The sequence below is a fragment of the Theropithecus gelada genome, chromosome 3 (assembly GCF_003255815.1).
Source record: "Theropithecus gelada isolate Dixy chromosome 3, Tgel_1.0, whole genome shotgun sequence".
In the NCBI taxonomy this organism is placed as follows: domain Eukaryota; kingdom Metazoa; phylum Chordata; class Mammalia; order Primates; family Cercopithecidae; genus Theropithecus; species Theropithecus gelada.
The window spans coordinates 1,167,943-1,192,394 of NC_037670.1; the positions used below are offsets into that span (position 1 = coordinate 1,167,943).

The following is a 24,452-nucleotide window of genomic DNA, read 5'->3' on the forward strand; positions in this document are numbered from 1 at the left end:
TTGGGAGGCTGAGGGAGGATGGCTTGAGACCAGAGTTTGAGACCAGAATGGGCAATATAGTGAGACCCCCATCTCCATAAAAAAAAAATTTTAAATTATCTGGGGGTAGTGGCTTATGCCTGCAGTCCTAGGTACTGAGGAGGCTGAGGCAGAAGGATCACTTGAGCCTGGGAGTTTGAGGTTGCAGTGAGCTGTGATTGCACCACTTACCTCCAGCCCGGGTGACAGAGCAAGACCCTGTCTCAAGAAAAAAAAATAAACAAATAAAAATTGTTTATAATAATTATTATTTCATTAGTCATACTAACCAATACCCTCTTTTTGTGAACAATTTTTCAAAATGGTATTTCCTTTTTTTCTGCCAGGATATAGACACAATACTGCATATATTCATTTGAAGGTACACAATTCTGTTACTTGTCTTTTCCCTTCACTTTTTTTTTTTTTTAAGACAGTCTCACTCTGTCGCCCAGACTGGAGTACAGTGGCACAATCTCAGCTATCTGCAAGCTCTGCCTCCTGGGTTCAAGTGATTCCCATGCCTCAGCCTCCTGAGTGGCTGAGACTCCAGGTGTGCATCACCTTGCCGGGCTACTTTTTTTATTTTTTGTAGGGTCTTGCTGTGTTGCCAGGCTGCTCTCAAACTCCTCCTGCCTCAGCCTTCCAAAGTGCTGGGATTACAGGTACATGCCACTGCACTCAACCAATTTTGTCGTTCCTTTTTTTTTTTTTTTTTTTGACAGGGTCTCACCCTGTCACCCAGGCTGGGGTGTAGTGGCACAGTCATGGCTCACTGCAGCCTTGAACTTCTGGGCTCGAGTGATCCTCCTGCCTTAGCCTCCTGAGTAGCTGGGATGACAGGTGCTCACCACAATCCCTGGCTAATTTTTGTAGAGACAGAGTTTTGCCATTTTACTCAGCCGATGTTGAACCTCTGTGCTTAAGCAATCCTCCTGCCTCAGCTTCCCAAAGTGCTGGGATCACAGGCGTGAGCCGCTTCTGGCTGATTTTGCCATGTCTTGAAAATGAGATTGGGAGCTCCCTGAGAAAACGCTTCATTTTCCTTGCATGTGTTCCTCATTAAACTAGCCCAATGTTCACTGCTTAGCCAATCCCAACATTGGTTATAAATTATCTAAGCTAACGATAAATTATCTAAGCTAACAATTCAAAGGCAGCTGGGCGCAGTGGCTCACGCCTGTAACCACAGCACTTTGGGAGGCCAAGGCGGGTGGATCACATGAGGTCAGGAGTTCGAGACCAGCCTGTCCAACATGGCGAAACCCCATCTCTACTAAAAATACAAAAGTTAGCTGGGCATGGTGGTGGGTGCCTGTAATCCCAGCTACTTGGGAGGCTGAGGCAGGAGACTCGCTTGAACCCAGGAGGAGGAGGTTGCAGTGAGCCAAGATCGTACCACTGCACTCCAGCCTGGGCCACAGGGTGAAACTGTCAAAAAAAAAAAAAAGGATTCAAAGTCTGGGCGTGGTAGCTCATGCCTATAATCCCAGCACTTGGGGAGGCCAGGTGGGCAGATCACCTGTGGTCAGGAGTTCGAGACCAGCCTGGCTGGAACCTTTTTTTTTTTGAGATGGAGTCTCGCTCTGTCATGCCCAGGCTGGAGTGCAGAGGTGCAATCTCAGCTCACTGCAACCTCCCACCTCCTGGGTTCAAGCAATTTCCATGCCTCAGCCTCCAGAGCAGCTGGGATTATAGGTGCCTGCCACCAAGCCTGGCTAATTTTTGTATTTTTAGTAGAGACGAGGTATCACCATATTGACCAGGCTGGTCTCAAACTCCTGACCTTAGGTGATCTGCCTGTCTCTGCCTCCCAGAGTGCTGGGATTACAGGTATGAGTCACCTTCCTGCTCAGCCAAAAAGGTTCCTTTTAATCCTTTTTCATTCATCATTCACAAAGACTATCATTTTTTTTTTTTTTTGACAATCCCTATTTTTAGATCGCAGGAAACTAGGTGGTAAAAACTTCAGCACTATATATATATATATATATCTTTTTTTTGAGACAGAGTCTTGTTCTGTCACCAAAGCTGGAATGCAGTGGCATGATCTCGGCTCACTGGAACCTCCACCTCCTAGGTTCAAGTGATTCTCGTGCCTCAGCCTCCTGAGTAGCTGCAATGATAGGCACCTATCACCATGCCCAGCTAATTTTTTTGTATTTTTTGTAGAGACAGGGTTTCACCATGTTGCCTAGACAGGTCTCAAACTCCTGGCCTCAGGCGATCCGCCCACCTCGGCCTCCCAAAGTCCTGGGATTACAGGTGTGAGCCACCGCACCTGGCCACCCTATATTTTTGGTGTAGTTTTTCTTACATTAGAATGACATGATAAAGGCTAAGCCCTACGTGAAATGGACACATTTGGTATTTACGACACTGGCTATATAGCATTTGCTTCCTGCAATGATTTTAAAATGCTTAGAAATAAAATCCCTGGCCGGGCATGTTGGTTTGCACCTATAATCCCGGCACTCTGGCAGGTCAAGCCAGGAGGATCACTTGAGCCAGGAGTTCAAGATTAGCCTGGGCAACATAGTGAGACCTCATCTCTACAAAAAATAAACAAAATTAGATGGGTGTAGTGGCATGCGCCTGTAGTCCCAGCTACTCAGGAGGCTGAGATGGGAAGATCTCTTGAGTCTGGGAGGTCAAGGCTGCAGTGAGCTGAGACTGTGCCACTGCAGTCTCGCCTGGGTGACAGAGCAAGACCCTGTCTCAAAAAATAAACAAAACCTCTGCTACTCTCAGAAAATGACGTTAATTCAGAGGAATAAAATGCTGTGGTCGGCCGGGCGCGGTGGCTCAACCCTGTAATCCCAGCACTTTGGGAGGCCGAGGCGGGTGGATCACGAGGTCAGGAGATCGAGACCATCCTGGCTAACATGGTGAAACCCCATCTCTACTAAAAAAATACAAAAAACTAGCCGGGCGTGGTGGCGGGCGCCTGTAGTCCCAGCTACTCGGAGGCTGAGGCAGGAGAATGGCGTAAACCCAGGAGGCGGAGCTTGCAGTGAGCCGAGATCGCGCCACTGCACTCCAGCCTGGGTGACACAGCGAGACTCCGTCTCAAAAAAAAAAAAAAAAAAAAAAAAATGCTGTGGTGGTGTGGGATGCGGTGGTGCACACCTGTAATCCCAGCTACCCAGGAGGCTGAGCTGGGAGGATCGACTGAGCCCAGAAGTTCAGAGCTCACCACTGTGATCTCACCACTGCACTCCAGCCTGGGTGACAGAGTGAGACTCTGCCAAAAACAAACAAACAAACAAAACATAATATTTGACTTCGTATGGCTGTTATTGGGATTAAATGACGTAATGTATGAGGAACTAGTATATAAAGTATAAAATGATGTTAAAATCTTCGTTATAAGAGTTGTTGATGGTATTATTTGGGGAAATGAAACCAACTTATTGAGCATGCACCTAGGCTAAAAGGTGGTGCCCATCCTACAGGGATAAGGCATTGTTAAAAGTTTTAAAAGAGGCTGGGTGCAGTGGCTCACATCTGTAATCCCAGCACTTTAGGAGGCCGAGGTGGGCAGATCGTGAGGTCAAGAGATTGAGACCATTCTGGCCAACATGGTGAAACCTCATCTCTACTAAAAATACAAAAATTAGCCGGGCATGGTGGCATGCTCCTGTAGTAGTCCCAACTACTTAGGAGGCTGAGGCAGGAGAATCGCTTGAACCCAGGAGGTGGAGGTTGTAGTGAACAGAGATCACACCACTGCACTCCAGCCTGGCGACAGAGAGAGATTATCTCTAAAAAAAAAAAAAAAAAAAAAAGTTGTAAAAGGTTTTTAGTTCCTTATTCACAACTTTTCTTGGGTTTGCACAAAGTCAGTTGACATAACAAGATTGAATTTGTTTTTATTATTTCATTTTTATCTTGTAATGAGAGTTGTTTTTAACTCCTGTTTTAAATCTTACGTAGTTCTAAATCAGCTTTTTATTTTATTTTATTTTATTTTATATTATTTATTTTGTAGAGATGGGGTCTCACTATGTTACCCAGGCTGGTCTGAAACTCCTGTGCTCAAGCGATCTTCCTGCCTCGAACTCCCAAAGTGCTAGGATTATAGGATAAATCTGCTGTCTAAAACAAAAATACAGCTGGCACGGTGGCTCATGCCTGTAATCACAGCACTTTGGGAGGCCGAGGAAGGCGGATGATCTGAGGTCAGGAGTTCGAGACCAGCCTGGTCAACATGGTGAAACGCTGTTTCTACTAAAAATACAAAAATCAGCCAGGCGTGGTGGTGGGTGCCTATAATCCCAACTACTTGGGAGGCTAAGGCACGAGAATCATTTAAAAACCCAGGAGGCGGAGGTTGCAGTGAGCCGAGATGGCACCATTGTACTCCAGCCTGGACAACAAGAGTGAAACTCCATCTCAAAAAAAATGAAGAAATAATAAATAAATAAATAAATAAATAAATAAATAAATAAAACAAAAGCACAACCTGAAAAAAAAAATTAGTACCCTTCATACAGCAGGAGGACGGGCTTCCATGTCTGCAGCTCCATCTCCAATCATGATTATTTTCTTAAAATGAAATTTTTCCTTTAAAAGTCGAATCACTTTTCCTTTTCCACCAGATCTGGCTATTGGCTGCGTGTCATCAAAACGTGCATATCCACCTTAAAAGAGCAGTAAAAACAGGGTTAAAGACCCACAGAAGTATCTTACCAGTGCCAGCTTTCTGCATAGATGATATCTTCACTTATATGTCACTGAGAAGGCAAAAAATGGCTCTCGGTAAAGTCGCACAGCCTGGAGCTCCATACCTGTTCCTGGGAATAAACAAGCTTTGCTTTTCTTTTATTTCCTTTTATATTATGATTATGATTATAGAAATGGGGTATTGATATGTTGCCCAGGTTGGTCTGGAACTCCTAGACTCATGTGATCCTCCTGCCTCGGCCTCCCAAAGTGCTAGGATTACGGGTGTGAGCTACCACACCCAGCCAATCTTTGCCTTTAAATTACAAATATCAATTGTAGAGATGGCTCTATTAGGTCATAAATACCTAGGGGTGAATTTGTTGTATCCTTTAAGCTTCCAGTAATTCTCAAACCTTGTTGAGGTGGTAGAATATCATAAAATAGTAATACATAAAATTTATTTATTTATTTATTTATTTATTTTGGGGACAGAGTCTCGCTCTGTTGCCCAGGCTGGAGTGCAATGGTGTGATCTCGGCTCACTGCAACCTCCGCTTCCCAGGTTCAAGCCATTCTTGTGTCTCAGCCTCCCCAGTAGCTGGGATTACAGGCACATGCCACCACACTGGCTAAGTTTTGTATTTTCAGTAGAGATGAGGTTTCACCACATTGGCCAGGCTGGTCTCAAATTTCTGACCTCAGGTGATACACTCTCCTCAGCCTCCCAGAGTTCCAGGATTACAGGTGAGCCACAGTGCCCAGCCTTAATATATTAAATTTAAAATGTTAATATATAATGTCACCCAAGAGGAAATCCAGCTTATTTTTGGTCAATTATTTCTATTCTTACAGTAATTACCACACTCAGTCTTGACTTCTTTTTTCTTTTTCTTTTTTCTTTTTTTTTTTTGAGACAGTCTCACTCTGTCACCCAGGCTGGAGTGCAGTGGCGCTATCTTGGCTCACTGCAACCTCTGCCTCCCAGGTTTAAGCAACTCTCCTGCCTCAGCCTCGTGAGTAGCTGTGATTACAAGTGCCCGCCACCATGCCTGGCTAATTTTTGTATTTTTAATAGAGACGGGGTTTCACTATGTTGGCCAGGCTGATCTCGAACTCCTTATCTCAGGCAATCTGCCTTCCTCGGCCTCCCAAAGTGCTGTGATTGCAGGCATGAGCCAACGTGCCTGGCCTTGACTTCTTTTTTCAATGATCTCTATCTCTAGACCATTCAAGAATGTTCTATTAACATATTTACATTTAAAAAATATTTGGTTTTAATAATATCAGCCCCCTTGGCCAAGCGCCGTGGCTCATACCTGTAATCCCAGCACTTTCGGAGGCCAGTGCATTCCTGTAGTCCCAGCTACTTGAGAGCCTGAGGCAGGAGAATCACTTGAAGCTGGGAGGTGGAGGCTGCAGTGAGCCCATATCACACCACTGCACTTCCAGCCTGGGTGACAGGGTGAGACTCTGTCTTAAAAAAAAAAAAAAAAAAGATGGAGACTTTAGAAGGGAGACTTTTGTTAACGGATTACTGAACTACAGCTGCCCTTGTGGAAGCCTCCTGTCCCCTCTCTGGTCCATAACGGTGCCACAGCTGTTATATTATCTCAGATCTCCACCTATATTAAGGAGTGACTGATAGTGAATTTTTTTTTTTTTTTTTTTTTTTTGAGACAGGGTCTCACTCTGTTGCTCCGGCTGGAGTGCAGTGGCTCGATCTCAGCTCACTGCAACCTCTGCCACCTGGGTTCAAGCGATTCTCTTGCCTCAGTCTCTTGAGTTGCTGGGATTACAAGTACCCACCACCACGCCTGGCTAATTTTTGTATTTTTTTAGTAGAGTTGGGGTTTCACCATGTTCGTCAGGCTGGTCTCAAACTCCTGACCTCAAGTGATCCACCCACCTCGGCCTCCCAAAGTGTTTTGATTACAGGCATGAGCCACGGTGCCCGGCCTAATTTTTGTATTTTAGTAGAGACGGGGTTTCACCATGTTCATCAGGTTACTCTCAAACTCTTGACCTCATGATCTGCCCACCTCGGCCTCCCAAAGTGCTGGGATTACAAGTGCTAAGGCCACCACGGCCGGCCTTATATGTGTTTTTCTATATGCACTTAGAAATCAATGGGTAGGGCTTGGCTCCTTTAGGAAACAATTCCACAACTCTACTCTGCCCATGGACCCAGAAAAACATAAGATGAGGACAAACAAGGAAAGCTTAGGTTTTCCCTGGAGAAAGAGGAAAGGTAGAAATGGACAGGACCAGACAACTGGCCAGACAACACCATGTGTAAGTGCCAAAAGAACCACACAGACTGCGCCTTTAATTCCAGCACTTTGGGAGGCTGAGGTAGAAAATCACTTGAGGCCAGGAGCTTGAGAATAGCCTGGGCAATATAGCAAGACCCCATCTCTACAAAAAATGTTTTAAAGGCTGGGTATAGTGGCTCAAACCTATGATTCCAACACTTTGGGAGGCTGAGGTGAGAAAATTGATCACTTGAGGTCACAAGTCCAAGATCAGCCTGGGCGACACAGTGAGATCCTGTGTCTATAAATTTAAAAAAAAAAAAAAATTGGCATGGTGGCCTATGTCTGTACTCCCAGGTACTTAGGAAGCTGAGACAGGAAGATCCCTTGAGCCTAGAAGTTTGATGCTGCAGTGAGCTGTGTTCATGCCACTGCACTCCAGCCTGGGTGACAAAGTGAGACCCTGTCTCAAAAAAAAATTTTTTTTAATTAGCTGGGCATGGTGGCATGCACCTGTAGTCCCCACTACTAAGGAGGCTAAGGTGGGAGAGCCACTTGACCTCAGGAGTTTGAGGCTGCAGTGAGCCATGATTATACCACTGTACTCCAACCTGGGCAACAGAATGAGACTCTGACTCTAAAAAAATAATAATAGGCCGAGTGCAGTGGCTCACACCTGTAATCCCAGCACTTTGGGAGGCTGAGGCAGGTGGAGCACTTGAGGTCAACAGTTCGAGACCAGCCTGGACAACATGGCAAAACCCGTCTCTACTAAAAATACAAAAATTAGCCAGGTGTGGTGGCGGGCACCTGTAATCCCAGGTAGTCCGGAGGCTGAGGCAGGAGAATTGCGTGAACCTAGGATGCAGAACTTGCAGTGAGCTGAGACTGCACCACTGCACTCCAGCCAGGACAACAGAGCGAGACTGTCTCAAAGAAAATAAACACATAAAATTTTGCTGGGTGCAGTGGCTCACAACTGTGATCCCAGCACTTTGGGAGGCTGAGGTGGGAGGATCACCTGAGGTCAGGAGTTTGAGACCAGCTGGATCAACATGGTGAAACCCCGTCTCTACTAAAAATACAAAAACTAGCCTGGCATGGTGGTGGGCACCTGAAATCCCAACTACTCGGGAGGCTGAGGCAGGAGAATCACTTAAACCTGGGAGGTGCAAGTTGCAGTGAGCTGAGATCGCACTATTGCACTCCAGCCTGGGTGACAGAGCGAGACTCTGCCTCCAAAAAAAACCAATTAATTAATTAATTAATTAAAAGTAATAATAAAATTTAAAAATAAAATTGAAAATAAATAAACCACCCAGAGGGCGCTCTAAAGCAATAGTTAAATGCTTTCAGGAGGAGGTGCACCCCAACACTGGTGCTGAAACACACCTGGAGCAGGGGCTCCACTTACCTTATGCCGGGGGTCAGGTGTGGAAGGTGCTCTGCTATGAGTCTCTGCACCTGCTCCCTGGAGGGCTGGATGAGGGATAAGCGATCCATAAAAGCAGCTTTGAAAGGCACTGCCCGCCCATGGCTGGCCGTGTCCTAGGAGGGAGACCCAACAATCAGTGCAGCCAGGTCCACTGTCCTCGAGGTTAACATGCTTTACTGCCCCGGGTCTGCATAACATCCACTAAAAGGAAGGTGCTACCAAGAGCCCCACTGTACAACAGACAGGCTCTGCTGCTATGAGAGCAAGGCCTTGGAATAAACTTTTGAAAGTTTGCTTGAAAATAACATTAACAGGCCAGGTGCAGTGAGACTCATGCTTATAATCCCAAAACTTTGGGAAGTTAAGGTGGGCAGATCACCTGAAGCCAGGAGTTGGAGACGAGCCTGGCCAATATGGCGAAACCCCATCTCTACTAAAAAAATGCAAAAATTAGCCGGGCGTAGTAGTGGGCACCTGTAATCCCAGCTACTTGGGAGGCTAAGACAGGAGAATTGCTGGAACCTCAGAGGCAGAGGTTGCAGTGAGCTGAGATCGTGCCACTGCACCCCAGCCTGGATAACAGAGTGAGACTCCATCTCAAAAAAAAAAAAAAAAGTCACACAGCCTATCCATAGGTAGTTTTCTTGAAAGCCATGAGCTGTCATAAATCCATAAAGATACCAAAAGCTAAACGTTCTTCCATGAAAGGCAGCTGAAAATGAAATGTTGGCCGGGCACGTTGGCTCATGCCTGTAATCCCGGCACTTTGGGAGGCCAAGGTGGGCAGATCACGAGGTCAGGAGTTTGAGACCAGCCTGGCAACATGGTGAAACCCCATCTCTACTAAAAACACAAAAATTAGCTGGGCGTGGTGGTGCACGCCTGTAATCCCAAGTACTCAGGAGGCTGAGGCAGGATAATTGTTTGAATCCAGGAGGCAGAGGTTGCAGTTAGCCAAGATTGCACTGCTGTATTCCAGCCTGGACAACAGAGCCAGACTGTCTCAGAAAAAAAAAAAAAAAAAAAAAGGGCCAGACATGGTGGCTAATACCTGTAATCCCAACACTTTGGGAGGCTGAGGTGGGCAGATCATGAAGTTAGGAGATAGAGACCATCCTGGCCAACTTGGTGAAACCCTGTCTCCACTGAAAATACAAAAATTAGCTGGGTGTGGTGGCGGGCATCTGTAGTCCCAGCTACTCAGGAGGCTGAGGCAGGATAATCGCTTGAACCTGGGAGGCAGAGGTTGCAGTGAGCTGAGATTGCGCCACTGCACTCCAGCCTGGTGACAGAGTGACACTCCATCTCAAAAAGAAAAAAAGAAAAAGAAAAGAAAATGACATGGTGCTGACTGAGGGACTGGGGCTGTGGAGGGAGGTGCCCAGCTGCAGGACCGGAGGGCAGGAGAGAGGGAGAACCTCTGACCCAGGATCCACCAAGAGGCTCTGAGCCTTTCCAGGGAAGCACTAAGGCCACACTTTCAACCATGACACAAAGCCGCTGGACACTTGGGCCCTGCCCCCCAAGCCATCTTCTTTGGTTAGTGACGGTCATCATTCCCCTGATCAAGCTAAGAACATGTCTTATCCATATTTATTTGCCATAAATATTTATATAAATGAATGAATATATCAAATTCAGCTCTAAGGAATGAAAGAAAAAGCCTAGTGTTCATGTTCCATAGCCAGGGTCTAGCACTTCATCCAAAACAATCACTCTTCAGAAATTCTTTATCATTTCATAAAGTGGATAAATGCTATCCCTACATTTCTGACACCATGTCCTCAACGCCACAGATTTTGGCTAGCTCACTGATTCCTTCTTCTCTGATGACCGTACTGTCAACATCAAAACACACTGCATCTGCTGAGTAGAAAAGCTTCCTCAGCTCTGAGTGGGAGACCATCCTTGGAAGAATTTTCCTCCTACAGAAAAAAAAGATAAATGCATTTAAATACATCAAATAAAATTATGAAAATATCCCATCTTGCTTACTAAGCCAATCTAATTTGTGTGAAAGTCAGTGCAGGCCACATAAGAGTGTACTCATGAATTCATTCATTTCTTTTTCCTTTTTTTTTTTTTTACTTCCCACATGACACCAATTTCTTTTTTCTTCTTCTTCTTCTTTTTTTTTTCTTGATGGAGTCTTACTCTGTTGCCCAGGCTGGAGGGCAGTGGTATGATCTCAGCTTACTGCAACTTCCACCTCCCAGGTTTAAGTGATTCTCGTGCCTCAGCCTTCTGAGTAGCTGGGATTACAGGCACGTGCCACCACACCCGGCTAATTTTTTTATTTTTATTTTTAGTAGAGATGGGTTTCACCATGTTGGCCAGGCTGGTCTCAAACTCCTGACCTCAGGCGATCTGCCCACCTTGGCCTCCCAAAATGTTGGGATTATAGGCATGAACCACTGTGTCCGGCTGGTACCAACTTTTAAATACATTTGATGTTGAGGCCGGGCACGGTGGCTCATGCCTGTAATCCCAGCACTTTGGGAAGCTGAGGCAGGTGGATCTCCTGAGGTCAGGAGTTCCAGACCAGCTTGGCCAACAAGGTGAAACCCCTTCTCTACTAAAAATAAAAAAGTAAAAATTAGCCGGGTGTGGTGGCATGTGCCGGTAATCCCAGCTACCCAGGAGGCTGAGGCAGGAGAATCGCTGGAAACCAGGAGGCAGAGACAGAGAAACCACACACACACACACACACACACACACATATATACGTATGTGTGTGTGTGTGTGTGTGTATATATATATATATATAATGTTGAACCAATATTCAATTATTTTTTACCTAATTGTAGCAAGAAAGCAAGCATTAAAGCGGAGGTGTGCATAAGGCTTTATGGGCACACAGGAAAAATGTTTAGCCTTATCTATGAAACAGGGCTTCAGACTGGGCATGATGTCTCTTGCCTGTAATCCCAGCACTTTGGGAGGCAAAGGCAGGAGGATTGTTTGAGGCCAGGAGTTCAAGACCAGCCTGGGCAACATACAGAAACCGAGTCTCTACTAAAAATAATAATGCAAAAAATTAGCTGGCGGTGGTGGTGCAAGCCTGTAATCCCAGCTACTTGGGAGGCTGAGGCAGGAGAATCACTTGAACCCAGGAGGTGGAGGCTGAAGTGAGCTGAGATCACGCCACTGCACTCCAGCCTAGGCAACACAGCAAGACCCTGATTCTAACAAAAGAAGAGAAAAGAAAAGAAAAGAGAGAAGAGAAGAGAATAGAAAAGAAGGAAAGGAAAGGAAAGGAAAGAAAAGGAAAAGAAAATAAAAGCAGAGAAAAAAGAAAAGGCTTCAAGGAGGCACAGATATTTGAGCTGAATCTGACAGGTAAGTGGTCCTCTGAGTGGGTTGTCGAAGGGCAGGGCATTGACTTGGTGTGTACTGGGAGGAGAGGGAGGGAGGTGGAGACAAGGAGAGAGGCTTGTGATGGCAGAGGGAGGAGCGTGAGCAAAGACAAGGAGGAGGAAGAAGCAGATGACCTGCTGGCAGCTACCCTGTGACTTGGCCCAGGAGCCTGGCAGTGCATCAGGAGTTCAGACTCAGCGGATCCTAGGGCCAGGCTAAGGAGTTTAGACTTTAACTTCCAGATATTGGGAAAGGCTCTAAGCCTCAGAAGAAAGGTCAGAGCTAAATGTAAGGGCTAAACATACACAATGTTGCCAATGTAGAGGTGCTAGTTGAAGATGTGATCTGATTAAAGTCCAGAGAGAGGCCAGGCACAGTGGCTCACGCCTGTAATCCCAGCACTCTGGGAGGCTGAGGCGGGAAGATCACTTGAGGACAGGAGTTCAAGACCAGCTTGGTCAACATGACAGAACCCCATCTCTACTAAAAATACAAAAATTAGCCGGGAAGGGTGGTGTGCACCTGTAGTCCCAGCTACTCGGAAGGCCGAGGCAGGAGAATCACTTGAACCTGGAAGGCAGAGATTGCAGTGAGCCAAGATCATACCACTGCACTCCAGCATGGGCGACAGAGCGAGACCCTGTCTCAAGAAAATAAAAAATAATAAAAAATAGGCTAGGCGCGGTGGCTCACACCTGTAATCCCAGCACTTTGGGAGGCCAAGGCGGGCAGATCACGAAGTCAGGACATCGAAACCATCCTGGCTAACACGGTGAAACCCCATCTTTACTAAAAATACAAAAAATTAGCTGGGCATGGTGGCGGGCGCCCATAGTCCCAGCTACTCGGGAGGCTGAGGCAGGAGAATCACCTAACCTGGGAGGCAAAGCTTGCAGTCAGCCGATATCGTGCCACTGTACTCCTGTCTGGGCGACAGAGCGAGACTCTATCTCAAAAAAAAAAAAGAAAAAGAAAAAGAATAATAATAAAAATAAAGATCAGGGAGAATAGAGAGAGGGAGAAGAGAAGAGCGCTAAGGACAGAGCCTACAGGACCACCACCTTTATGTCCTGATTTGAACCTGGGCAGGAGAAGGAAAACGGTGAAGTTACAGGAAGAAATTCTGGGAGGCACACTGCTGCACAAGCTGCAGAGGACAGAGATTCAAAAAGAATTTTTTTGAGACAAGTTCTCACTCTGTCACCCAGGCTGGAGTGCAGAGGACAGAGATTCAAAAAGAATTTTTTTTGACACAAGTTCTCACTCTGTCACTCAGGCTGGAGTGCAGTGGTGCGATCATGACTCATTGCAGCCTCCAACTCCCGGGCTCAAGCGATCTTCCTGCCTCAGCCTCCCAAGTAGCTGGGACTACAGGCACACACCACTACACCAGGCTAATTTTTAAAATTTTTTTTGTAGAGATGGGGGTCTTGCTATGTTGGTCAGACTGGTCTTGAACTCCTGGACTCAAGCAATCGTCCCACCTAGGTCTCCCAAAGTGCTGGGATTACAAGCATGAGCCCCCATGCCTGGCCTTTATTTTTTAGAAAAGCTTTGGACTAGAATTAGGGTGAAAGGGATCCTCAAGGTGGCCTACCCCAGCCTCCCATCAGAGACTAATATGTCATATACAAGGCTACACAGATGATGTAAGTAGTCTATATTTAGAATAGACTGTGGTTAAAAACAGACTCAAAGCAGCTGACCAACCCACTGCTCAACTGATTTCCAACCAATGCAGTTGGCAGAATAATGCCATTTAAAGTCGACCTGGAAAAAAAAAATCTTTTAAGTCAAGGGTCAGCAAGCTATGGCTTGTAGGCCAAATCTACCCTGCCATCTGGTTTTGTATGGCTCACAAGTAAGAATGATTTTTACATTTTATTTTACTTCTTTTTTTCTGTCACCCAAGCTGGAGTGCAGTGGTGCCATCATAGCTCACTGCAGCCTCAAACTTCCATCTTGGCCTCTTAAGTAGCTGGGACTACAGGTGTGAGCCACCATGCCCGGCTGACTTTTACATTTTAAACAGTTGGGAAAAAAACTCAATAGAAGAATAATATTTTTTAACATGTAAAAATTAACGAAATTCAAATTTCAGGCTGACCGCAGTGGCTCACACCTGTACCCTAGCACTTGGGGAGGCTGAGGCAGGAGGATTACTTGAAGCCAGGAGTTCAATACCAATCTGGCAACATAGCAAGACCCCATCTCTACAAAAGGATTTTTTCAATTAGCCAGGTGTGGTGGCATGCGCCTATAGACCTAGCTACTCAGGAGACTAAGGAAGATTAGTCAGAAGGATTGCTTGAGCACAGGAGTTTGAGACTGCAGTGAGCTACAGCCATGACACCGCACTCCAGCCTGGGTGACAGAAAGACCCTGTCTTAAAAGCAATAATAATAATAAAAAATAAAAATGAAATTCAAATTTCAATGTCTACTAATAAATTTTTTTTTTTTTTTTTTTTTTTTTTTGAGAAAGAGTCTCGCTCTGTCACCCAGGCTGGAGTGCAATGGCACAATTTTGACTCATTACAACTTCTGCCTCCCAGGTTTAAGCAATTCTCCTGCCTCAGCCTCCCAAGTAGCTGGGATTACAGGCACCTGCCACCATGCCCATTTAATTTTTGTATTTGTAGTAGAGATGGGGTTTCACCATGTTGGCCAGGCTGGTCTCGAACTCCTGACCTCAAGTCATCTGCCTGCCTCAGCCTCCCAAAGTGCTGGGATTACCCATGTGAGCCACCGGGCCCCACCAGAGCCACTGCACCCAGCCAATTAACATAATGTCTTTATTACGCAATTTATGCCCTTCATGATTTGGATCCTATGCCTATGTATTTTACCAACCACATTCCCTACAAATACACATACACACACACACACACATTTTTATACACACACATTAATCACATGCACACACATGCTTTTTTTTTTTTTTTTTGAGTTAAGGCCTCATTCTGTCACCCAGGCTGGAGGAGAGTGGTATAATCTCAGCTCACTGCAACCTCTGCCTCCCTGGCTCAAGCGACTCTCCCACTTCAGCCTCCTGAGCTGTTGGGACTATAGGCATGCACCATGATGCCCAGCTAATTTTTTGTATTTTTAGTAGAGACAGTGTTTTGTCATGTTGCCCAGGCTGGTCTCAGCTACTCAGGAGGCTGAGGTGAGAGAATCGCTTAAACCCGGGAGGTGGAGGTTGCAGTGAGCCAAGATCGTACCACTGCACTGCACTCCAGCCTGGGTGACAGAGCGAGCCTCCACCTAAAAAAAAAAAAAAGAAAAAAGAAAAAAACTCAAAAAGGGTCGGCGTGGTGGCTCATGACTGTAATCCCAGCACTTTGGGAGGCCAAGACGGGATTGTTTAAGGCTAGGCATTCAAGACCAGCCTGGCCAATATGGTGAAACCCTGTCTCTATTAAAAAAAAGATTAAAAATAAAAAGAAAAAAATAAAATAAACCACTCATTTGACTTTGGTCCAGCAGGAATCAAGCTAATTCATACAGGCAGGCTCGCTGCAAAGAGCTTGAAGTCAGCAGGTCTATCGGCAGAGATGCAGGGCTTACTGTAGGGCAATTCCACTAAGTATGGAGAATGAACCACAAGTGAGTGAAGAGGAAGTCAGAAACAGACAAATGGTGTAAGAGGAGCTAAAATGAGATAAGCGGGATAAGCTAAAGAACTTTTTAAGAAAGTGCCTGACACATATACACCATGGAATACTATGCAGCCATAAAAAAGGATGAGTTTGTGTCCTTTGTAGGGACATGGATGCAGCTGGAAACCATCATTCTTAGCAAACTATCACAAGAACAGAAAACCAAACACCGCATGTTCTCACTCATAGGTGGGAACTGAACACTGAGATCACTTGGACTTGGGAAGGGGAACATCACACACCGGGGCCTATCATGGGGAGGCGGGGAGGGGGGGGAGGGATTGCATTGGGAGTTATACCTGATGCAAATGACGAGTTGATGGGTGCTGACGAGTTGATGGGTGCAGCACACCAACATGGCACAAGTATACATATGTAACAAACCTGCACGTTATGCACATGTACCCTAGAACTTAAAGTATAATAATAATAATTAATAAATAAATAAATAAATAGAAAGTGCCTGAGCAGGCCAGGCATGGTGGCTCACACCTGTAATCCCAGCACTTAGGGAGGCCAAGGCGGGTGGATCACCTGCGGTCAGGAGTTTGAGACAAGCCTGACCAACAGGGAGAAACCCCGTCTCTACTAAAAATACAAAATTAGCTGGACATGGTGGTGCATGCCTGTAACCCCAGCTACTTGGGAGGCTGAGGCAGGAGAATCACTTGAACCTGGGAAGTGGAGTTTGCAGTGAGCCGAGATCGCGCTATTGCACTTCAGCCTGGGCAACAAGAGCAAAACTCCGTCTCGGAAAAAAATTTAAAAAAAAAACAAAAAACAGAAGGTGCATGAAGCAACACAACATAACTAAGAATGGGCAATGCTCCTGAGAATGACTGAAGGTACCAGAACCTCAAAACCAGTCCCCAGGAACCCTGACAAAAGACCTGAGAGAGGAATGCATGTGCACCAACTTCAAGAAGATTCCAGTCTTGTTGAGATGATCAGACAAATAATTACTGGACATGTTTGAAAAACCAGGTACTTTGGCTGGACGTGGTGGCTCACACCTGTAATCCCATCACTTTGTGAGGCTGAGGCGGTCAGGAGTTCAAGACCAGCCTGGCCAACATGGAAAAACCCTGTCTCCACTACAAGTACAAAAATTAGCCAGGTGCCTGTAATCCCAGCTACTCAGGAGGAGGCTGAGGCAGGAGAATCGCTTGAACCCGGGAGGCGGAGGTTGCTGTGAGCCGAGATTGCACTACTGCACTCCAGCCTGGGCAACAAGAGTGAGACTCCATCTCAAAACAAACAAACAAACAAACAAAAAAAAAAACAGGTACTTGAACCTCTTTCCAACCACTGACACTAGCCATAGATTCAATGAGATTGGCCAGGTGCAGTGGCTCACACTTGTAATAATCCCACAAGTGTGTCTCACTTTGGGAGGCTGAGACAGAAGGATCGCTTGAGCCCAGGAGTTTGAGACCAGCCTGGGGAATATAGTGAGATTCCTTCTCTTAAAAAAAAAAAAAAATTGGTGGGGCATGGTGGTGCACGTCTGTGGTCCCAGACACTCAAGAGCCTGAGGTGGGAGGATAGCTTGAGCCCAGGAGTTCAAAGGTGCAGAGAGCTGAGATCAGGCCTCAGCACTTCAGCGACAGAGTGAGATCCTGTCTCCAAAAAAAAAAAAAAAAAAAACAAGACCATCAGCCTTGAATTTGAAAGGAAATGTACATTTCCTCCAGTGAAGGTGAGAACTGATTTACACATCCCCAGCTGAACACTAGGCCTGATTTACAAGTCAGAATTCTTGACACCTGCCTCCTGGGTTGTAATGTGGTCTCAAAGAGAAAACAGAATATTTTTGGCTTTTTTAGAGACAAGGTCTCACTCGTCGCCCATACTGGAGTGCCAATGGTCTAATCATAGCTCCCTGCAGCCTCAACCTCCTGGGCTGAAGTGATCCTCCCGCCTCAGCCTACTGAGTAGCAGAGACTACAGGCATGCACCACCACACCAGCTAAGTTATTATTATTATTATAGAGATGAGGTCTTACTATGTTACCCAGGCTGGTCTTGAATTCCTGGCCTCAAGTGATCCTCCCATCTCGGCTTCCCAAAGTGCTGGGATTACAAGTGTGAGCCACCGTGCTGGCCAAAATAGAATGTTAGGGACTCACTTTACATTGAATTTACTTGGAAGGCTGATTCTTTTCCCACACCCTCCCTAGGAGAGCGAGCAGGATTTTAGGACCTTAATTCTGCCCATGAAATGGTCAGGCCAGGGGAGATGGCCTTCACCTGTTGGGTTACAAGAGTATCAACGCCCTCCCTGTTTGATTGAGCAGCACAGGAAACTCAGCCACAGCTCCTTTTTGCGCTTCCCATCCTGCTCTGCAAAATGCTTTACTTCTCTGTACACTTCTGATTTCCTCGTTTTTATTTCTATTTCTATTTTTATTTTTATTTTGAGACGGGGTCTCACTCTGTCGTCCAGGCTGGAGTACAGTGATGTGATCTTAGATCACTGCAACCTCTGCCTCCTAGGTTCAAGTGATTCTCCTACCTCCCGAGTAGCTGGGATTACAGGCGCCTGCCACCATACCTGGCTAATTCTTTTGTATTTTTAATAGAGCCAGGGCTTCACCATGTTGGCCAGGCTGGTCTCAAACTCCTGACCTCAAGTGATCCACCTGCCTCGGCCTCCCAAAGTGATGGAATGACTGGTGTGAGCCACCACGCCTGGCCAATTTCCTCCTCTTTTCATTGTCTCCACTAGGAGTGACTCACAATTCCTGCATATTTAAAATTCTTGTGGCTGTAGGGGAAAAAAATCTGCTGAGTAAGTTCAGTTGCTTCAAAGTAAATTGTGTACATTAGAATTCCACACACGGAAAAATCATTGCCGGAGACTGGACTCTGGATTCTTCATATTTGGCTCTAACAGGGAGGGAGAGGGCAGGGCCAGGGGTAGAATACATCCCGGTGGGTAGGTCTATTCTCAGATTCTCAGACACAGCGGCTCCCAGGCCCCATCCGGACCACTGCCTTCTGCAGCTCAGAACAGAACACAGAACTTCTGCCTGGCTTGCTCCAGCTAGTTCATGTGGGGCAAGCAAAGGGACAACTGATTTTAGAAAAAAAAAAAAAAACTACTGCTGACAAGGCCTTCTCGCCCCTAGTTCCAAAGTACAAAAGCAAGTTTTCCTGCAGGACCAGCCTTCGGAGGCCTGATTTTGGGTAAGAGGAAAAAAAAAAAAAGTTCCTTGCCCAAACAAACGCTTTCCCAACTTCTCAATCTCTGTATCTTTCAAGAGACGTCTAAGGTCACCTTGCTTCCTTCACCTTTTGTTAGAACTGACCTCTTGTCTTCACTTGTGTAAGAAAAAATAAAAGCTGGTACAGAGGTTGTGAAGGTCACACATAGTTGCGAGAACCAAGCTTACTTGCTTTGGTAGTAGGGATAAATTTGTTCAGGTCCCCAGGCACTGAAAGAGTACATAGTAGATTCTGAAAACAGACACTAATGGCCAGATGCGGTATCTCACACCTGTAATCCCAGCGTTTGGGAGGCCAAGGCAGGTGAATCACCTGAGATCAGGAGCTCAAGACCAGCCTGGTCAACATGGTAAAACCCCGTCTCTACTAAAAATACAAAAATTAGTGAGGCATGGTGGCAGGCACCTGTAATCCCAGCTACTCAGGAGGCTGAGGCAGGAGAATCACTCGAACCCGGGAGGCGGAGGCCGAGATCACACCATTGCACTCCAACCTGGGCAACAGAGCAAGACTCCACATTAAAAAAAAAAAAAAAAAAACCAACAAAACAAAACAAAAAAGATACTAAGGACTACAAGAAGGCAGGGGAAGGAGGGCAAGGACTGAGAAACTACCTATTGGGTACTGTGCTCAAACCCTGGGTGATGGCATCACTCATACCCCAAACCTCAGCATCGTGTGATATACCCATGTAACAAACTTGCACACGTACTCCTTGAAGCTGAGGTAGAAGTTGAAATTGAAATGATATATAATATAACTGGCTATTCTGGGAAGCTGAGATCTTCTGCATGCCACATAGTTGACACTGATTTTTAAAATTAAGGTGAGGAGTAAACTGCTGGCCAGGCACGGTGTCTCACGCCTGAAAACCCAGCACTTTGGGAGGTTGAGGTGGATTACCTGAGGTCGGGAATTCAAGACCAGCCTGGCCAACGTGGCAAAACCCTGTCTCTACTAAACATACAAAAATTAGCCAGGTGTGGTGGCCCGCACCTGTAATCCCAGCTACTCAGGAGGCTGAGACAGGAGAATCACTTGAACCCAGGAGGTAGAGGTTGCAGTAAGCCAAGATCACACTACTGCACTCCAGCCTTAGCTTCCTGAGTAGTGGGGACTACAGATGCACACCACCATGTCTAGCTAATTTTTTATTTTTTCTAGAAACAGGGTCTCACTATGTTGCCCAGGCTAACCTTGAACTCATGGCCTCAAGGGATCCTCCCACATAGGCCTCCCAAAGTGCCGAGATGACAGCTGTGAGCCGCCACACTGGGCCTGCAGTTTCTTATAAAGCTAAACATATACGTATAAGGCTGGGTGTGGTGGCTCATGCCTGTAATCCCAAAATTTTGGGAGGCTGAGGCAGGCAGATCACCTGAGGTCAGGAGTTCAAAACCAGCCTGACCAACATAGTGTAACCCTGTCTCTACTGAAAATACAAAATTAGCTGGGCATGGTCGCGTATGCCTGTAATCCCAGCTATTAGGGAGGCTGAGGCAGGAGAATGGCTTGAACCCGGAAGGCAGAAGTTGCAGTGAGCCAAGATTGTGCCATTGCACTCCAGCCTGGGCAACAAGAGTGAAACTCCATCTCAAAACAAAACAAAACAAAACAAAAACAAAAACAAAAAAGACCCAGCAATCCCAATCTTGGAGTTTTATCCAAGAGAAATGAAAACATAATCACAGCAGCTTTATTTGTGACTTCCCAACACTAGAAAAAACCCAAATGTTCATCAACAGATAAATAGCTAAACAAATTGTGGTATATCCCTACAATGGAACACTACTCAGTAATAAAAAGAAATGAATTACTGATACATGCTACAACATGGATAAATATTTTCAAAATTATACCGATGGGGCCGGGTGCGGTGGCTCATGCCTGTCATCCCAACACTTTGGAAGACTGAGGCGAGCAGATCATGAGGTCAGGAATGCGAGACCAGATCGCGCCACTGCACTCCAGCTTGGGTAACAAGAGCGAAACTCTGTCTCAAACAAAACAAAACAAAACAAAACAAAAACCCCATTGTTCTCTTTATACAGATAAACTTTTTCTTTTTTTCTTTTTCTTTTTTTTTTTTTTTTTTGAGATGGAGTCTCACTTTGTAGCCAGGCTGCAGTGCAGTGGTTCGATCTCGGCTCACCACAACCTCTGACTCCTGGGTTCAAACGATTCTCCTGCCTCAGCCTCCCTAGTAGCTGGGATTACAGGCAAGCACCACCACGCCCAGCTAATTTTTGTATTTTTAGTAGAGATGAGGTTTCACCATCTTGGCCAGGATGGTCTCAATCTCCTGACCTCTTGATCCGCCCGACTTGGCCTCCCAGAGTGCTGGGATTACAGGCATGAGCCACTGTCCCTGGCCTGAAAGTCAACTCTTAACCGCTTGGGTCTGGACAGTTTGTGTTCGTTTTATTTCCCCTTACCTTGACTTCTTACTTTTAACTCCCAGTTTTTGTTTTTTTAATTTTTATTTTATCATATGTATTCTCACTGTAAGTTGTCTCAGATCAACAAGAAATGAGGCAGAGTATAAAATAAAGAAAGAAACATAATTGAATAAAGTTGCTTTTTAATAACAACACAACTCATTTATAAGCAAAAAGATACTGAAAATTTGTCTCTAAAGTAAACTATTATGTGCAGAATCTTATGTTCCAGCTGACTTTCATTATAAAACAGAAAACGTGTCCCTTCAGGAAAAAGAATTCTAGTCCCAAAATGTTATAAAAATTATACTTTAAAATGGCAGCATCTATGTAAATTCACATATTTTAAGGCAAGTAAGTATGCTATTGTGAGTTATCAAGAATAATATGCAAAAGAAGTCACAAAATACAAATGCAAAATAACTAGAATTGCTTTTATGTCTTCATGAAATGACTTAAAGCTGCAGGAAAAGAACATGAGTTTTCCTAACAGGAGACGCCACTCTTTGAGTCTCCACGTTCACCTTTCCCTGGAATCCACTGAAGCAGGAATTCTCAGATCATGGGCAAGCTCTTATCCTTTCACTTTCTGACATCCCTGTAAGTCTCTGTTTTTGTTGTTGTTGTTGTTTTTGAGACAGGGTCTTGCTCTGTTGCCCAGGCTGGAGTGAAGTGGTGCGATCATAACCCACTGCAGCCTCGACCTCCTGGGCCCAAGGAATCCTCCCTCCTCAGCCTCCTGACTAGCTGGGACTAGACATAGCCACCATGCCCAGCTAATATTTTTTATGTCTTTCGGAAGAAACGGAGTCTTGCTATGTTGCCCAGGCTGGTCTGAAACTCCTGGCCTCAAGAAGTCTTCCTGTCTCAGCCTGTCAGAGCCCTTAGATTACAGGTGTGAGCAACTGGGCCCAGCTCAGGCCACTGTTTTTACAAGTCCATCAATACTGGTCTTCCCAATCAATTTCTTTTTTCAACTTAAATTTATTTATTTAGAGAGGAAACAACTTAAATAATATATAGTATGTGTGAATTCATGGGTTTGCTATTTTCCTAAGGTACACTAAAATCAGTTCATAAGTATTAAAAAAAAAAAAAAATAGTATGGGGCTGGGCACGGTAACTCACACCTGTAATCCCAGCACTTTGGGAGGCTGAGGTGGGAGGATCACCTGAGGTCAGGAGTTCGATATCAGCCTGGCCAACATGGTGAAATCCTGTCTCTACTAAAAATACAAACATTAGCCGGGCATGGTGATGTGTGCCTATAGTCCCTGCTACTCTGGAGGCTGAGGCGGGAGAATCACTTGAACTCAGGAGGCAGAGGTTGCAGTGAGCCGAGATCACACCACCGCACTCCAGCCTGGGCAACAGAACGAGACTCCAACTCAAAAAATAAATAAATGAGTATAGTGTGTTACCCTAAAACTATCTCTTTCACTCCATGTTGCCCATGGAACAGTGGTGAGGGGCTCTGTCCTGGGGGATAAGTATGCACTGGGCTGCTCCCAGCCCTTGGAAGTAGATTAACTAGGCTGACTGGAGGAGGAAATCTGGCCACAGTGAGATACGCATGTCAATGAGTCAGCAGAGAGAGGAGGAAGACTCCCCCCAGTTAAAGAGAAAATGAGGCTGGCCGGGTCTGGTGTCTCACGCCTGTAATCCCAGCACTTTGGGAGGCGGAGCCAGGCGGATCACCTCAGGTCAGGAGTTCATGACCAGCCTGGCCAACATGGAGAAACCCCGTTTCTACTGAAAATAGAAAATTAGCCGGGCGTGGTTGCGCATGCCTGTGATCCCAGCTACTCGGGAGGCCAAGGCAGGAGAATCATTTGAACCCAGGAGGCAGAGGTTGCAGTGAGCCGAGATCGCATCATTGCACTCCAGCCTGGACAACAAGAGTGAAACTCCGTCTCAAAAAAATAAATAAATAAAAATTTTAAAAAAAAGAGAAGTCTGGGCACGGTGGCTCACACCTGTAATCCCAGCACTTTGGGAGGCCGAGGCAGGCGGATCACAAGGTCAGGAGATTGAGACCATACTGGCGAACACTGTGAAACCCTGTCTCTACTAAAAATACAAAAACTTAGCCGGGCGTGGTGGCAGGCGCCTGTAGTCCCAGCTACTCGGGAGGCTGAGGCAGGAGAATGGCGTGAACCCGGGAGGCAGAGCTTGCAGTGAGCCGAGATTGCACCACTGCACTCCAGCCTGGGCAACACAGCGAGGCTCCGTCTCAAAAAAAAAAAAAAGAAAAAAAAAAGAAAATGAGGCGAGGTGGGAATACTTTTGCTGAAACATATGCAAGGAGCTCTTGTTGAATGATTGCTGAGCAGGGACATTAAGAAATGTCTTCAGAAAGCATGGGGTGAGGACACCTCACTGTCACATGGTCACCATTAGCAAATAGCTCACCCCAATTCTTTCTTGTTGTGACGTAGAGATGACAGGTGGATTTCCAACAGTCATTCCAATAGAAATCCAACAGTAATTGCAATTGGCTTTTATTTTTATTTTTATTTTTTTGAGACGGACTCTCACTCTGTTATCCAGGCTGAAGTACAGAGGCATGATCTCAGCTCACTGCAACCTCTGCCTCCCGGGTTCAAGCAATTCTCCTGCCTCAGCCTCCCAAGTAGCTGGGATTACTGGCGTGCGCCACCATGTCCAGCTAATTTTGTATTTTCAATTGAGATGGGGTTTCACCGTGTTGCCCAGGCTGGTCTCAAACTTCTGGGCTCAAGCAATCCTCCCACCTCAGCCTCCCAAAGTGCTGGGATTACAAGTGTGAGTCACTGCGCCTGGCCAAAAATGCAGATTATTGAGCCCTATCCCAGAGGTATGTTCCTCCAGAGATTATAATGGATGTTAACATTGAGAACCACCGTTCTGGAAGAAACCCCGTTGTACAGTAAACAGAGGGTGAACAGCAAGGAGACCTGAGATCTAGTCACAGATCTGTAGCCAATCAGCGGTGACCTCAGAACAGAGCCAAATTGCTGTCTTCTGGAATGTGGGAAAAGGCCTGGGTCTGAGCAAAAGTTCCCAGCCTAGAAATACCTGGGGGTCTTTTTTTAAATTTATTTATTTATTTATTTATCTATTTACTTATTTATTTTGAGACAGGGTCTCATTCTGTTACCCAGGCTGAAGTGCAGTGGTGTGATCTCAGCTCACCACAACCTCTGCCTCCTAGGTTCAAGTAATTCTCTCATGTCAGCCTCCTGAGTAGCTGAGACTACAGGCACACACTATTACACCTGGCTAATTTTTGTATTTTTAGTAGAGATGGGGTTTCACCACGTTGACCAGGTTAGTCTCGAACTCCTGAGTCAAGCGATCCACCCATCGTGGCCTCCCAAAGTGCTGGGATTACAGGCATGAGCCACTGCATCTGG

At 45.8% G+C, this 24,452-nt stretch overlaps 1 pseudogene; it reads right to left on the bottom strand.

The window, feature by feature from the left end:
- Nucleotides 1-4,506: 4,506 nt before the first annotated feature.
- The window catches only part of LOC112620577, a 32,278-nt pseudogene continuing 12,332 nt past the window's right edge, over nt 4,507-24,452 (bottom strand).